This window comes from Chrysemys picta, unplaced genomic scaffold (assembly GCF_011386835.1).
Source record: "Chrysemys picta bellii isolate R12L10 unplaced genomic scaffold, ASM1138683v2 scaf1, whole genome shotgun sequence".
Classification (NCBI taxonomy): domain Eukaryota; kingdom Metazoa; phylum Chordata; order Testudines; family Emydidae; genus Chrysemys; species Chrysemys picta.
This window is the reverse complement of record NW_027052708.1, coordinates 2,399,520-2,415,715: the sequence shown is the minus strand read 5'-3', so window position 1 is coordinate 2,415,715 and position 16,196 is coordinate 2,399,520. Positions and strand designations below refer to the sequence as shown.

Here is a 16,196-nt window from a genome sequence, read left to right as displayed (position 1 = left end):
GTAGTTCCACAGGCCTGTGCTGAAGATTGGAGAGGAGGATGAGTCTTTCCATGATCGTTATAGTTATGTCCATTCTTGTCTCTAATCCCCATCTTCCCTGGATAGAGGTGCAGGGCCAGCTCCTAGGGCCAAGCCCAGGGTTCCTTACTCAGGCAGGCAGCTATTGACTGTCATGTGAGTTTGCTTTGTACAGACTGAGTAGAAGCAGCATAAAGGACTCAGGATTGGGCCCATTCAGAATTATTCCAGAAATAACCAGTCAGCTGTCTACAAACTGCCCTGTGCACTAGATATCACTGAGAACAGACACATTCGGGAGCTGTGATGTTTCTGCACTAAGCAATTTTTGAGAGATGCTGTCCTGACAGAATACTAGAAAACTTTCCATAAAGTGACAGTTGTCTTCAATGCAGTGTTATTGTAGCCAGGTTAGTTCCAGGATATTAGAAACAAGGTGGATGAGATAATATCTTTTATTCTACCCACTTCTGTTGGTGAGAGAGACAAGGTTTTTGAGCTTATAGGGAAGAGCTGTGTGTAAGCTCAGAAGCTTGTCTCTCACCAACAGAAGTGGATCCAATAAAATATATTATCTTATCCACCTTGTCTCTCTCAACCCCTTCTCGTCCAGATTTCACTTCTGATTTCCCATTGGATTAATCCCAGTCTGTGCCAAAACATTCTCCTTCGCCGAGGTCCCTGCCTCAGTCAGTGCACAGGATGGATGGTGCCTTGGGAATGAATCAGGGATGCACAGTGAAGTAGGCTTTGGTCTGTAGGCCCACAGCCTCATTGGTTGCAGCAGCAGCATCGCCATCATCGGTGATCCCTCCATTCGAGGATGATCTCTACCCCAAATTTACATATTTGTCCTGAGCAGGGCTGGCTCCAGGCACCAGCTTAGCAAGCAGGTGCTTGGGGCAGCCACTCCAGAGAGTGGTGGCACATCCAGCTATTCGGCAGCAATTCGGCGGCGGGTCCCTCACTGCCGCTCGGAGCGAAGGACCTCCCGCCGAATTGCCGCCGCAGATCGCAATCACGATCGCGGCTTGTTTTTTTTTTTTGCCTGCTTGGGGCGGCAAAAACCCTGGAGCCAGCCCTTGTCCTGAGAAGACTCAGGAGTCCAATCCTGGAACCATAGATTTGTCTGTAGTAGGTACAGATGTTGCCTGATGGGTCAGCTGCCTGCTGGGAGAAAGTTCTTTTTCTTTCCTTCCTTCTCTCTCTCTCTCTCTCTCTCTTCAGCTTTGATGGCAAGGCACTTCTCCTCAATGTGGGCCACTGCCCGATAGAGGATGTGGTGCCATTGGGGTCAGTTGGTGGTTTGTTCTTCCCAGCTTGTGATGTCCACGTGAGTTTTCTTGAGATGCGCTTTCAGTGTGTCTTTGTAGCATTTCCTCTGAGTACCATGGGATTTCTGACCATGGGTGAGCTGAGAGTAGAAGACTTGTTTTGGGAGGTGAGAGTCTGGCATCAGCACAAAATTTCCAGCCGAGCAGAGTTGGTGAGTGCGGATCATTGCTTCAATGCTGGTGACATTAGCTTCAATGAGGATGCTGGCATTAGTGCAGCGATATTCCTACTTGATGCAAAGGATCTTCCGGAGGCATCATTGGTGGTACTTCTCCAGACTCTTGAGGGGCTGTCAATAATGGGGGATTTCAATGATCCCCATATTGACTAGGTACATGTCACCTCAGGACGGGATGAAGAGATAAAGTTTCTTGACACCTTAAATGCTTCTTGGAGCAGCTGGGCCTGGAACCCACCAGAAGAGAGGCAATTCTTGATTTAGTCCTAAGTGGAGCATAGGATCTGCTCCAAGGGGTGAATATAGCTGGACTGTTTGGTAATAGTGACCATAATATAATTAAATTTAATTTCCCTGTGGCAGAAAAATGCCACAGCAGCCCAACACTGTAGTATTTAATTTCAGAAAGGGGAACTACACAAAAATGAGGAGGTTAGTTAAACAGAAATTAAAAGTTACAGCACCAATAGTGAAATCTCTGCAAGCTGCGTAGAAACTCTTTGAAGACACCATCATAGAGGCTCAACTTCAATGTATACCCCAAATTATAAAACATAGTAAGAGAACCAAAAAAGAGCCACCGTGGCTAAACAACAAAGTAAAAGAAGCAGTGAGAGGCAAAAAGGCATCCTTTAAAAGGTGGAAGTTAAATCCTAGTGAAGAAGATAGAAAGGAGCATAAACACTCGCAAACGAAGTGTAAAAATACAATTAGGAAGGTCAAAAAAAGAATTTGAGTAACAGTTAGCCAAAGACTCGAAAAGTAATGGCAATTATTTTTAAGTACATCAGAAGCAGGAAGCCTGCTAAACAACCAGTGGCGCCACTGGACAATCAAGGTGCTAATGGAGCACTCAAGGACGATAAGGCCATTGCAGAAGAACTAAATGAATTATTTGACTAGGTCTTCACGGCTGAGGATGTGAGGGAGATTCCCAAACCTGAGACATTCTTTTTAGGTGACAGATCTAAGGAACTGTCCAAGATTGAGGTATCATTAGAGGAGGCTTTGAAACAAAATGATAAATTAAACCGCAATAAGTCACCAGGACCATATGGTATTCACCCAATAGTTCTGAAGGAACTCAAATGTGAAACTGCAGAACTATTAACTGTAGTCTGTATCTTATCATTTAAACCAGCTTCTGTACCAGATGACTGGAGGATAACTAATGTGATGCCAGTTTTTAAAAAGGGCTTGTAGCAATGCGACGACTCACCGTTGAGGCGCCTCCTGCTGGCTCCCTTGGGAATTAGCTCATCCAGCACCGGAGCGCCCTCTGCTGGCCGGTGTCTCACCTGTCACTGGCCCCCGTGTCCTTCCCAGACCCCAGTACCCCTTTTTCTGTGGGTTCTGCCCTCCGCAGTACCCCCATAGCTCTGGGTCTCCCCTCCCCAGGGAACCCCCAACCCTCTATCCCCACCTCGCTTCAGTCTATGGCTACTGCCAGTCACCATCTAGCCCCCGCTCCCTGGGGCGGACTGCAGTGTACAAGCCATTGATCATTGACAAAAGGGGGGTTGGACCTGCTGCCTTTGCCGAACCCCTGGGTTGTAGCCTCTGAAACCCCAGTACCTGGTTTGGCCTTGCACAGGACCTGCGGCCTGGGGAGTTGCCAGGCATGAGCTCCCCAGCTCCTCTCGCCTTTCCCCAGCCCTACTCTCTCGCCTGCACCCTCAGCTCCCAGGCAACTAGGTCCTTCTCCCTCTGAAGCTGGAGGGAGCATGACTAGCTCCTGGCTCATAGTCCTTTTATCAGGGCCAGCTGTGGCCTGATTGGGGCGTGGCTCAGCTGTGGCTGCTTCCCCAATCAGCCTAGGCTTACTGCTTAGGAGTGGGGTAACTGCTCCGCTGCACCCCCCCACACTCAAAATCCCCACCCCTGGGGGAAGGGGGGACTCTTGGCCTGGGCTCCCTGAAGCTGGCCTTCCAGGGCCGCCCCTCCAGGGCTGCATGCTTCCTTTCTGAAGCCTCCCAGTTTCTGGCCATCTCCCAGGCATTGGCCCTCAGCCCTGTGTCTTCCGGACCCTCCACCCTCAGTATCTGGGTCCATTTGGTTTCCTGCTCTACGACCACCTGGGTCTTGGCCTCTTGCTGGGCCCATTCAGTCTGCGTTTCACCTTACCTCAGTTTTGGCCCTTCCGGGTCCTCAGGCACCTCCTTCGGCCATCCTTCCGTTCCCCTGAGGGGGCAGTGCCTCCTAATGTGGCCGGTGTCTGGCAGCTCCAACAGGGTCCATGCCTCTTTGCTGCCCTGGGTCTCTTGTGGTCCATCTGGGGTCTTGCCCTCTCGCCAGGCCTGACCTGGACCCTCCGCGTCGGGCCTGGACACGTCCACCGCATGTGGCCTTGTTAGGGTGACCAGACAGCAAATGTGAAAAACGGGACAGGGGGTGGAGGGTAATAGGAGCCTATACAAGAAAAAGACCCAAAAATCAGTACTGTCCCTATAAAATCGGGACATCTGGTCACCCTAGGCCTTGTTGCCCACAGGCCCAACATGTCAGCAGCCGCCTGGGTTACCTCACCCGGCAGACTGTCTGAGGTACTTGCCCCCGTCCCTTCTCTGGGTGAGGCACCCCACCCCGATCCCAGTAGGGACAGCCCCGTCTTAAATGTCATCGCCTTAAACAGGCATAACATGTCCTTTGTTTCGCTCCCAGCCTCCTGGCCCTGGGCCTCTGACCAGGCTCTCGGCGACGCCTCCGAAACTCCCCCCGGAGGAGCTTTACCAGAGCCCACTGCTTCTCCGCCAGCTGGCCCAACTGTTCATGGAGGGCCCAATGCACCTCCCAGAGTTCCTGTTGGGTCTCCCGGATCCCCTGCATATCATCTGCCCCCTTCCACCGGGGGGCTGACACCGGGGACCAACCAGGGATGGCACCTGGGGTCTCCGCATAGAAAACACAGGTATACCCGGGATCCACCATCCCTTCCTTAAGCTCTCAAGTCTCTGGGCAATAGTCCTGCCATCCTTGTCCTGCCCCTTTTATCGGGGGCGGACCACCTATGCCCGTATCCTCCACCACATGTAGCGAGACGACGACTCACCGCTGTGGCACATCCTGCTGGTTCTCTAGGGAATTAGCTCTGTTTCCAGCTCCAGAGCACCCTCTGCAGGCTGGTATCTCGCCTGTCGCTGGCCCTCATGTCCCTCCTGGACCCCAGTGCCCCATTTTCCCAGGGTCCCTTTTTCCCAGGGTTCTGCCTTCTGCAGTACCCCCACAGTTCTGGGTCTCCCCTCCCCTGGGAACCCCCAACCCTCTATCCCAGGGGTCTCAAAAACGCTGCCCACGGGCCGCATGAGGCCCACGGGGTGATTTTCTGCGGCCCGCGAGCCCCTCGCAGCCCCCCTATCCTCCCCCAGTGTTTACCAGAGCGGCGGCCGGACGTGCACCGGGAGCAGGGCACGCTCCCTGCCTGCGCTGCCCTGCGCAGCTCTGGGAAGAGGCTGGAACGTGGGGAAGGGGAGGCGGAGGGGCTGTGTATTTCTGTTGCTTTAGGCAGCGCCCCCAGCAACTCCCATTGGCTGGGAATGGGGATCCGCGGCCAATGGGAGCTGCTGGAGGTGGTGCCTCAAGCAACAGAAACACACAGCCCCTCCGCCCCCCCTTCCCCATGTTCCAGCCTCTTGCGGGGGCAGGGCAGACAGGCAGGCAGGCAGGGAGCCTGCCCTGCCCCCAGTACATGCCGGGCCAGATCCTGCCCCCCGAGCCCCTCCTCCAGCCACGAGCCCCCTGCCGCAGCCTGCACACCGACCCCCTGCCATACCCTGCACCCCGACCCCCTGCCTCACCTCTAACCCGTCCTGCATCCCAACCCACTGCCCTAAGACCCATGCCGCACCCCTCCTGTGCCCCGACTCCCTGCCATACCCTGCACCCCTCCTGCACCCTGACCCCCTGCCGCACCCTGCACCCCAACCCCTACCCTGAACCCCCTGTCACACCCTGCATTCCTCTTACACCCCAACCCCCTGCCCTGAGCCCCCACCACACCCCACACCCCTCCTGCCCCCCCTGGGGGCAGGGAGGGGGCAGAGTTGGGGTGGGAATTTCAGGGAAGTGGTTGCAATGGGGGCAGGGAAGGGGTGGGAAGAGGTGGGGTAGGGGCGGGGCTTAGAATCATAGAATCATAGAATATCAGGGTTGGCAGGGACCTCAGGAGTTCATCTAGTCCAACCCCCTGCTCAAAGCAAGACCAATTCCCAACTAAATCATCCCAGCCAGGGCTTTGTCAAGCCGGGCCTTAAAAACCTCCAAGGAAAGAGATTCCACCACCTCCCAACGTAACCCATTCCAGTGCTTCACCACCCTCCTAGTGAAATAGTGTTTCCTAATATCCAACCTAAACCTCCCCCACTGCAACTTGAAACCATTGCTCCTTGTTCTGTCATCTGCCACCACTGAGAACAGCCGAGCTCCATCCTCTTTGGAACCCCCCTTCAGGTAGTTGAAAGCAGCTATCAAATCCCCCCTCATTCTTCTCTTCTGCAGACTAAATAACCCCAGTTCCCTCAGCCTCTCCTCGTAAATCATGTGCTCAAGACCCCCTAATCATTTTTGTTGCCCTCCGCTGGACTCTTTCCAATATTTCCACATCCTTCTTGTAGTGTGGGGCCCAAAACTGGACACAGTACTCCAGATGAGGCCTCACCAATGTCGCATAAAGGGGAATGATCATGTCCCTCGATCTGCTGGCAATGCCTCTACTTATACAGCCCAAAATGCCATTAGCCTTCTTGGCAACAAGAGCACACTGTTGACTCATATCCAGCTTCTCGTCCACTGTGACCCTAGGTCCTTTTCTGCTTCTGCATCCCCAGTACCTGGTTTGGCCTTCCACAGGGCCTGCAGCCTGGGGAGTTGCCAGGTGGGAGCTCCCCAGCTCCTCTCGCCTTTCCCCAGCCCTACTTTCTTGCCTGCACCCTCAGCTCCCAGGCAACTAGGTCCTTCTCCCTCTGAAGCTGGAGGGAGCATGTCTAGCTCCTGGCTGATAGTCCTTTTATCAGGGCCAGCTGTGGCCTGATTAGGGCATGGCCCAGCTGTGGCTGCTTCCCCAATCAGCCTAGGCTTGCTGCTTAGGAACGGGGTAACTGCTCCGCTACAGGGCTCCAGAGGTGATCCCAGCAATTACAGGCCTGTAAGCCTGACTTCAATACTGGGCAAACTGGTTGAAACTATAAAAAAGAACAATGTTGTCAGACATATAGGTGAACATAATTTGTTGATGAAGTGTCAACATGGTTTTAGTAAAGGGAAATCATGCCTCACCGATCCACTAGAATTCTTTGAGGGGGTCAACAAGCATGTGGACCAAGGGGATCCAGTGAATATAGTGTACTTAGATTTTCAGAAAGCCTTTGACAAGGTCCCTCACCAAAGGCTTTTATGCAAAGTAAGCTGCCACAGGATAAGAGGGAAGGTGCTCTCATGGATTGGTAACTGGTGAAAAGATAGGAAACAAAGGGTAGGCATAAATGGTCAGTTTTCAGAATGGAGAGAGGTAAATAGTGAGGTCCCACAGGGGTCTGTTCTGCGACCAGTCCTATTCAGCATATTCATAAATGATTGGAAATAGGGGTAAACAGTGAGGTGGCAAAATTTGCAGACGATACAAAATTACTAAAGATAGTTAAGACCCAGGCAGACCTGGGCTACAAAAGGATCTCTCAAAACTGGGTGACTGGACAACAAAATGGCAGATGACATTTAATGTTAATAAATGCAAAGTGATGCACATTGGAAAGCATTATCCCAACCATACATATAAAACAATGGGGTCTAAATTAGCTGTTACCATTCAAGAAAGAGATCTTTGGGTTATTGTGGATAGTTCTCTGAAAACATCCACTCAATGTGCAGTGGCAGCCAAAAAAGCGAACAGAATGCTGGGAATAATTAAGAAAGGGATAGATAATAGGACAGAAAATATCATGTTGCCTCTATATAAATTAATGGTATGCCCACATCTTGAATACTGTGTGCAGATGTAGTCACCCCATCTCAAAAAAGGTATATTGGAATTGGAAAAGGTTCAGAAAAGGGCAAAAAAATGATTACGGGTATGGAAAGGCTTCCATATGAGGAGAGATTAATAAGACTGGGACTTTTCAACTTGGAAAAGAGACGGCTAAGGGGAGATATGATTGAGGTCTACAAAATCATGACTGATGTAAAGGAAGTAGTTAAGAAGTGTTGTTTACTACTTCTCATAACACAAGTACTAGGGGTCACCAAATGAAATTAATAGGCAGCAGGTTTAAAACAAATAAAAGGAAGTATTTCTTCACACAATGCACAGTCAACCTGTGGACCTCCTTGCCAGAGGATGTTGTGAAGGCCAAGACCATAACAAGTTCATAAAAATGAACTAGATAAATTCATGGAGGATAGGTCCATCAATGGCTATTAGCCAGGATGGGCAGGAATGGTGTCCCTAGCTTCTGTTTGCCAGAAGCTGGGAATGAGCAACAGGGGATGGATCACTTGATGATTACCTGTTCTCTGGGGCATCTGGCACTGGCCACTGTCGGAAGACAGGTTATTGGGCTAGATGGACCTTTGGTCTGACCCAGAAGGGCCATTCTTATATGTTTTTATGTTTCGCATCCATAAAGGAATGTAGGAATAACAATTGTCTCATAGACCTAGATGTTAGTGTCCTGCCGTAGGTCACGGTCTGTGAAAATGCGTCGGAGCAGATTCCCAAAGGAAGCCCTTGCGCATTGGATCCTGTGCTGGATCTCACTGTCAGTTGTTGCATTTTGAGCAAGTTGGCTACTGAGGTAACAGAAGTCCTCAACTCTCTCCAAAGTCTGTCCCTCAGTGGTGATGTGTAGTTGGTCTTGTGCAAGGCCTGAAGCAGGCTGATGGAGCACTTTAGTCTTCTCAATATTGAGTGAGAGTCATAGGCTTTGGTAAACTTGTGCAAAAAAATCCATTGTGGCCTGAAGGTCATTCTCAGTGTGCGCGAGGATGGTGCAGTCATCAGCGTCCTGAAGTCAGTAATGGACGCCCTGAGGACTTTAGACTTCGAATGGAAACATCAAAGATTAAAAAGCTGCCCATCCATTCTGTATTGAATGTCAACTCCAATGGAGAGGCAGTCTTTAATGAGGACCAAAATGACTGCTAAATAGATGGAGAACAGGGTTGCAGCAATAACACATCCTTGCTTAACCCCAGTTTTGATGCCAAAAGGATCCATCTCCAGGCCATTACAGAGAACGGTGGCAGTCATCTCATCAGGTAGAAGCCTTAGGCCCTTAATAAATTTTGCAGGGCAGCCAAATCTGGCCATCACCTTCCACAGGGCTTCACAATTGACAGAGTCGAAGACCTTTGTCAAATCGATGAAGACCATGTACAGGTCCTGATTTTGCTCCCTAGACTTTTCCTGGATTTGGTGGGCAACGAAGATCATGTCGGTTGTCCTGCGGAATGGTCAATATTGCTGAAACTGCACTGAGATTCCAGCAATATTTACTTAGCAAGTGGAAGTAATCGGTTTAAGAGGATACGGGTGAGAATTTTCCCTGGCAATAATTTCCACACTCCAACGTATCTCCTTTTTTAAAGATGATAACAATGATGGCATTTCTCAAGTCTTCCAGAATTTTCTTATTATACCAAATTTGAAGAAAGCTGAAGCTCCCAAAAGCATAGCTCTGAGGATCGTTGGAGCACACAAGCCCCTTCACCGCAACAAGGTGATGGTCTCCAAAGAGGGGTTGCAGCAGTGGCAAGATATGTAACCAATAAAATTATGATGAAATTATGCTCCTGGCTGCTATGGGCCAGAGTGGCACCAGGCACTAGAACTGAGATGTGAGAGACCGTCTCCACCTATTGGGCCCAGGCAGTGTGGGGAGGAAGCTACCTGAATTGAACACAGACCGGGGTGAGAAGGGAAAGTCGATGAGGATAAGGATGCAGGGGGAATATTCTGAGTTTAGAGGCTGGTGGATGGAGAGAAACTGGGACTGGGTGAGAAAGCGGGAGATGGGGACTGGCTGGGCAAGGAGACTGGGACTGGGAGGAGCGGGAAAGAGACTAGGACTGGCTAGGCAGGGTGATTAGGACAGGGAGTGGGTGGGGAGAGACTGTGACTTGCTGAGCAAGGAGATTGGGAGCTGGGGAGACTGGGACTGCCTGGGGGAGGAGTCTGGGACTGGGAACCAGTGGGGAGGAACTGGAGGTGAGTGAGGAAAGACAGATCAGATCTGGAATCAGGGTGTAGGGGGAGTCTAAGCCTAACTGGGCGACGAGACTGGAATAAGCAGCCAGGGTGGGTTGCTGGAGACTGAGAGCAGATCTACATGAACATTTAGTTTGTGGCAAGCTGGGGTGTAAATCTGCTGTGAAAATACTGCCTCCCTTTCCCCGCAAGCACTTTAACTTACATTGACTTAAAGCAGTGTTTACATCGCACTATGTCAGGTGGAGACACTCTCCTACCAGCAGAGCTTCTGCCTCTCGATGAGGTGGACTATAAGGTGGATAGAAAGCTGGCTAGATTGTCGGGCTCAATGGGTAGTGATCGATGGCTTGATGTCTAGTTGTAAGACGATATCAAGCGGAGTGCCCCAGAGGTCAGTCCTGGGGCCAGTTTTGTTCAACATGTTTTATTAATGATCTGGATGATGGGATGGATTGCACCCTCAGCAAGTTTGCAGATGACACTAAGCTGTGGGGAGAGGTAGATACGATAGAGGGTAGGGATAGGGTCCAGAGTGACCTAAACAAATTGGAGGATTGGGCCAAAAGAAATCTGATGAGGTTCAACAAGGACAACTGCAGAATTCTGCACTTAGGAAGGAAGAATCCCATGCACTGCTACAGGCTGGGGACCAACTGGTTAATCAGCAGTTCTGCAGAAAAGGACCTGGGAATTACAATGGATGAGAAGCTGGATATGAGTCAGCAGCATGTCCCTGTTGCCAAGAAGGCCAATGGTATATTGGGCTGTATTAGTAGGAGCATTGCCAGCAGAACGAGGGACATGATTATTCCCCTCTATTCAGCACTGGTAAGGCCACACCTGGAGTATTGCATCCAGTTTTGGTTCCCCCACTACAGAAGGGATGTGGACAAATTGGAGAGAGTCCAGTGGAGGGCAACGAAAATGATTAGGAGGCTGGGACACATGACTTACGAGGAGAGGCTGAGGGAACTGGGGATATTTAATCTGCAGAAGAGAAGAGTGAGGGGGGATTTGATAGCTGCTTTCAACTACCTGAGGGGGGGTTCCAAAGAGGATGGAGCTCGGCTGTTCTCAGTGGTGGCAGATGACAGAACAAGAAGCAATGGTCCCAAGTTGCAGTGGGGAGAGGTGTAGGTTGGATATTAGGAAATAGTATTTCACTAGGAGGGTGGTGAAGCACTGGAATGGGTTACCTAGGGAGGTGGTGGAATCTCCATCCTTAGAGGTTTTTAATGTCAGGCTTGACAAAGCCCTGGCTGGGATGATTTAGTTGGTGTTGGTCCTGCTTTGAGCAGGGGATTGGACTAGATGACCTCCTGAGGTCTCTTCCAACTCTAATATTCTATGAGTCTATGACTAATTATGTCGACAGGAGAGCACTCTCCCATCGATGTAATGTGTCTTCACCAGACATGCTAAATCGGCACCGCTGCATCGATACAGTGGCACTGATTTAGTGTGGTAGCGAAGAGAAGCCCTAACAGTTCCCTTGTGTGCTTTGATCTATCCCATTTCCAAGCATTAGGGAAATGTTAGTGCGCAGCAGCAGGCTCCACACAGACACTCAGTGTGCAGCAGGCTAGTGCAAGGTAAATTTACACCCCAGTTTGACACAAACTAAGTGTGTGTAGAGAGAAACCCTGAGACTGTATGAGGCATCCATGGAGAGAAACTGGGGCTTGAGGCAGACAGGACAACTCAAGGTAAGGATAAGTGTGAGAAAGAGATCAGATGAGGACCCCAGAGGGGAGGGACAGCATAGAGAACAGGGGGGAAACTGGGACTTGGCCGGGGAAGCCAGAGGTGAAGTCCAGGTCTGGCTTGGCAAGGAGACTGGTAATGGGGATGAGAAGCTTGAGGGGTGGAGATGGGAACTGTGTAGACAAGAAGAATGGGACTGGGACACAGAGCAAGGGACGGAGAAGAGACAGGACTTGAACAGGGACAGCTTGGAGGGGATGAGGCAGAAGGGGTTAGGTTTGGGGGAACAGGGGAAGAAGGGTCTGTTGCTACCAGAACACACACCTCTCCAGAGCCTGGAATGGAACCCACCCAGCATCCCTGAGTTTTGCCATTCCCCTGCTGTCAGCAAATATCTGTCAAACCCTCAAGCAAAATTTTCTGATCCCCCTCTAGTGCTGGTCCACAAAGAGGATGATAACCTACTACTACTGTCAGTTACTCCATTAGCTCAAGTGGCAGTGAATTCTTTGGTGGATCTAAAGGTTACAACCCTGCTGATGACCCATGTGGGTGTCACAGGGTTGTCATCTTTCTAATGGCTAGTATTTGGATCCTCAAGTCCCTACCCCCAGCCCTACCTCTTCCTTCCAAGGCCACAACCTTCTCCACCTCTTCCCCCAGTCCTGCTCCACCTCTTTCCTTGAGGCCCCACCCCTTCTCTGCCTCTTCCCCTCAAGGCCCTGCCTCCGTTGCTCACTCCTCCCTCCCCCATCATCATCACTCACTGGATAGTCTCAAGGAGCCTGTCTGCAGGTACGAAGCCACCCCGGCTGAGCAGGGGCTGGCACAGATTAATGCACTGGTGCTTTCCCTCGCCTAGTGGAAACAAGACTTTTGGTTCAGGTGCCATTTAGGTCTGGGTTTTTTCAGTTTGCTTTTCTTAAAAACCTAGGGAATTATGCACAAATCTTTACTTGTAAGGCACATTAAGTTTGCAAAGTTAAGCAGTAAAAAACAAGGAAATGGCAGAATTAAAGTTGTCTTTGCAACTTTATTTTGGCCCACCTGTACATATGTGTTAAGATACTGTCTTTAATTACATGATAACAAGCTATTTTCTCGATGAGGAATTGGGTTCTATCCCTGTCTTTGCCACAGAGTTCCTATGTGATCCTTGGCAAGTCACTGAAACCAAATGTTTATTTTGGCCGACTTGAACATATGTGTTAAGATACCGTCTTTCATTACATGATGACATGCTATTTTCTCCACAGGACCCCTGCTTCATTCAGTGCACAGGACAGACAGTGCTCTGAATCAGGGCTGTGGAGTGAAGGAGGCAGGTGTCTGTAGGTCCCGTGCCCCATTTGTTGCAGAAACTGTGCAGTGTGCTGTGTATGAGGCAGGGGATTGCAGAAATGGGAAGGAGGGTCTCTTGTTAAGGCAGGTGAATGCTGCCCTGGGGAATTGGATTCTATCCCTGCCTCTGCCACAGAGTTCCTATGCAATGCTTGGCAAGTCCCTGAAACCAAAAGTTTCCCAGGTGGTCATTAATTGTGTGTTCCTCATTTTATGGGTGGCCCCCTGGTAACCGTGGGGGTCTGGTTTGGAGAAGTGCTGAGCACTCGCTGCAGTAAACTGAAGTCAGTGGGTGCTGTGCTCTGAACATACTAAGTGCTGTACAATGCTAAGGACTCTGAAAAATCAGGACCTGGTGTCTCAAGTTGGGCACCCAAAATTAATCGACACTTTTGATCATTTTGTCCATAGTGTCTCTGGGCTTCAGTTCCCCATGTGTAAAATGGAGATAACAACACTTCCCTGCCTCCCAGGGGCGTTGTGAAGAGAAATTCTTTAATGTTTGTGAAGCACTCAGCTACTATAGACATGAGCCATAGAAAAGCCCATGAGGAAATTAACAATTCTATTTTTGGAGTTCAGTTTGGATGACGTGCAGTACATAAGGGCTGGAGCCACACATTGAACTATGAGTATAAAAAGAACTATTGACCATCCACCCATTCAGTCAGCACCATGTGTCCTGTGCACTGAATGAGGCAGGGGTCCTGAGGCAAAAATAGCATTTGATCATGTAATTAAAGACTGTATCACAATGCAAATACAAACGGGACTAAATAAGGGTACAGAGGACAGACGTGTCTGACATTCTGAATATTTGAATGCTTGACTTTTCACCTCCCTTTAGATCGGGGTGGGCAAACTTTTTGGCCTGAGGGCCACATCGGGTTTCGTAAATTGTATGGAGGGCAGGTTAGGGGTGGAGGTCATGGCCTGTCCCCCACCTCTTATCTGCCCCCCCTTGGGAGTCCTGCCCCATCCAACCCCCCCTGTTTCCTGACAGCCACTCTGCAACCCCTGCCCCATCCACACACACCCGCTCCCTGTCCCCTGACCACCCCCGGACCCTGCCGCCCCATCCAACCCTTCCTCTCATTCCTGACGGCCCTTCTGGGACCCCTGCCCCATCCAACCACCCCTTCTCCCTGTCCCCTGACTGCCCCCAGAATCTCTGCCCCTGACAGCCCCCTGCCACCCCATCCAACCCCCCCTCCTTCCTGACTGCCCACCGTGGGACCCCTGCCCCATTCAACCTCCTGTTCCCCCCGAGACCACCATCTAGGGTGCAATGAACTTTCTCCAGACTGTGCCAGGACTTCCAGTTCTCCTTGCTTGTTTCCCAGGCTTCTTGCATTTGTGTATAGGCATTTAAGATAACTTGCTGATCGACCTGCTTTCTCAGTATGAGACAGGAGTCCTCCCATCTTGCGCTCTCCTGCTCGTGCTTCCTCCTGGTATCCCACTTACCTCAGGGCTTTGGTCTCCTTCCCCCGGTGAACCTAGTTTAAAACCCTCCTCACTAGGTTAGCCAGCCTGCTTGTGATGATTCTCTTCCTTCTCTTTCTTAGGTGGAGTCCGTCTCTGCCTAGCAATCCTTCTTCTTGGAACACCATCCCATGGTCAAAGAATCCAAAGCCTTCTCTCCGACACCACCTGCATAGCCATTCTTTGTCTTCCACGATTTGACGGTCTCTACCTGGGCCTTTTCCTTCCACAGGGAGGATGGACAAGAACACCACTTGCGCCTCAAACTCCTTTATCCTTCTTCCAGAGCCACATAGTCTGCAGTGATCCTTCATGCCTTCCAATCAGTGGAATCTCCTTCTGCTCTCCTCCCTGAGATGTACCATCTAGTCCACTCTCCGCATTAGTACCTGTGGAGAGAACATGAAAATGGTTGCCCACCTGAATCTGCATTGCTGGTACATGGATGATCCTCTTTCTTTTTCTGGAGGTCACATGCAGCCAATTTTCATCACCGTCCTTGTGTCCCTGCTGCGCAGTCTGCTCTGATTCTTCAGAATGTTGTGCCCGCAGAAGCATATCCTGATGTCTGTCCAGAAAATCTTCATTTTCTCTTATGTAACACAGGGTTGATACTTGTTTCTCCAGTCCTTGAAACTTCTCTTCCAATATGGAGACCAGCTTGCACTTTGTACAGACAAAGTTGCTTCTGTCCCCCACTTTAACCAGGGCTCATCTCCCAGCTCCACAGCAGGGAAATTAGAAATCTTGGGATGGGATCCCGATTCCCAGAGTCACATAGTATGAATACACATCCTGCTTCTATCCAAAACCAGAAATGTTTATTGAACACTTCTGCCTTATTTGCATCATTATAAACTATTTTACAATCTCCATTTCTAATGGGCCTACACCTTTGTTAGGAGTTGTTTGTTTGTTTGTCTTTGCTCCTAATATACTTATATCATATCCTTGGGGGCAGCAGGTTTAGGAAGAAATCACTTGAGACCAGAGAGCAGCCAGCTTACAAAGCAACCATTTATTTACAGACACTCACTGACCTGGCCAGCCAGTTGGAACTGGCTGGCTATCCCCTAATAATCTAACTCAGTTGCCATAGGAACAAAAACCACGACAACCAAATACACAACATATTCCTCCCCCCTTAAATAAGAACATCCCCTAAATAAAACAAACACTAGACTAGAGAAGGAGGGTAGACTGCCTCCATTCCCGGCTAAACCCAGAGGATTATTTTGCCCCATAACCATGGATTCGCCCTAGCTAAAGATCCAGCCATTGAGGAGGTCTTCTGTCTCTAGTTGGATTACGGCGAACTTCTGGAGTGGTTGCACCCGAAAGTACCATGGGCGCAGGCCTGACAATGGGCTCAGGGTTTGCAGCGCGAACGGGTGAGGAGGTGGTATCAGCTCGTACCGGGCAAAGGGGTATCTCAGCCACCGGCAGTAATGGAGGAGAACAGTCAGGAACAGGTGATTATTGATTTGGGGCCTCGCCAGAAGAGGTGAAGTCAGACAACTCAACTGAAGATGTGTCCTGAGGGCTGGCATGACTTGGCAACAGTTGATCTACATGTCGCTGCCAGGTGAGATTCTCTGCAGTCCGGACTGTGTAGGAAACAGGTCCTGTTTGAGTGATGATCGTGGCAGGGACCCATTTAGCTCCAGAAGTATAATTCCGAGCCAACACCAGCTGTCCCAGGCTAAAGGTTCGGTCTTTTGCTCTGGGTGCCCGTCTGATGACTTGATATTGCTGCTGACATTGTACAGTTTGTCGGGGTTCAGAAGGTTTCAGCAGATCAAAGCAAGTGCGCAGCTGTCATCCCATCATTAGAAAAGCCGGGGATGCCTTGGTCGTAGCATGAGGTGTGTTTCTGTAGGAAAGTAAGAAGGTATCCAGGCGCTTTGGAATGGAGTGTTGTCCCCGTGCCGATTT

At 50.3% G+C, this 16,196-nt stretch overlaps 2 protein-coding genes across 3 annotated transcripts in view; both read left to right on the top strand.

Annotated features, from left to right (window-relative positions):
* The window catches only part of LOC135977486 (olfactomedin-4-like), a 689,021-nt gene that overhangs the window by 215,873 nt on the left and 456,952 nt on the right, over window positions 1–16,196 (top strand). The window lies entirely within an intron of this gene.
* The window catches only part of LOC112061359 (scavenger receptor cysteine-rich type 1 protein M130-like), a 737,202-nt gene that overhangs the window by 568,020 nt on the left and 152,986 nt on the right, over window positions 1–16,196 (top strand). The gene's annotated exons all lie outside the window — the stretch shown is intronic.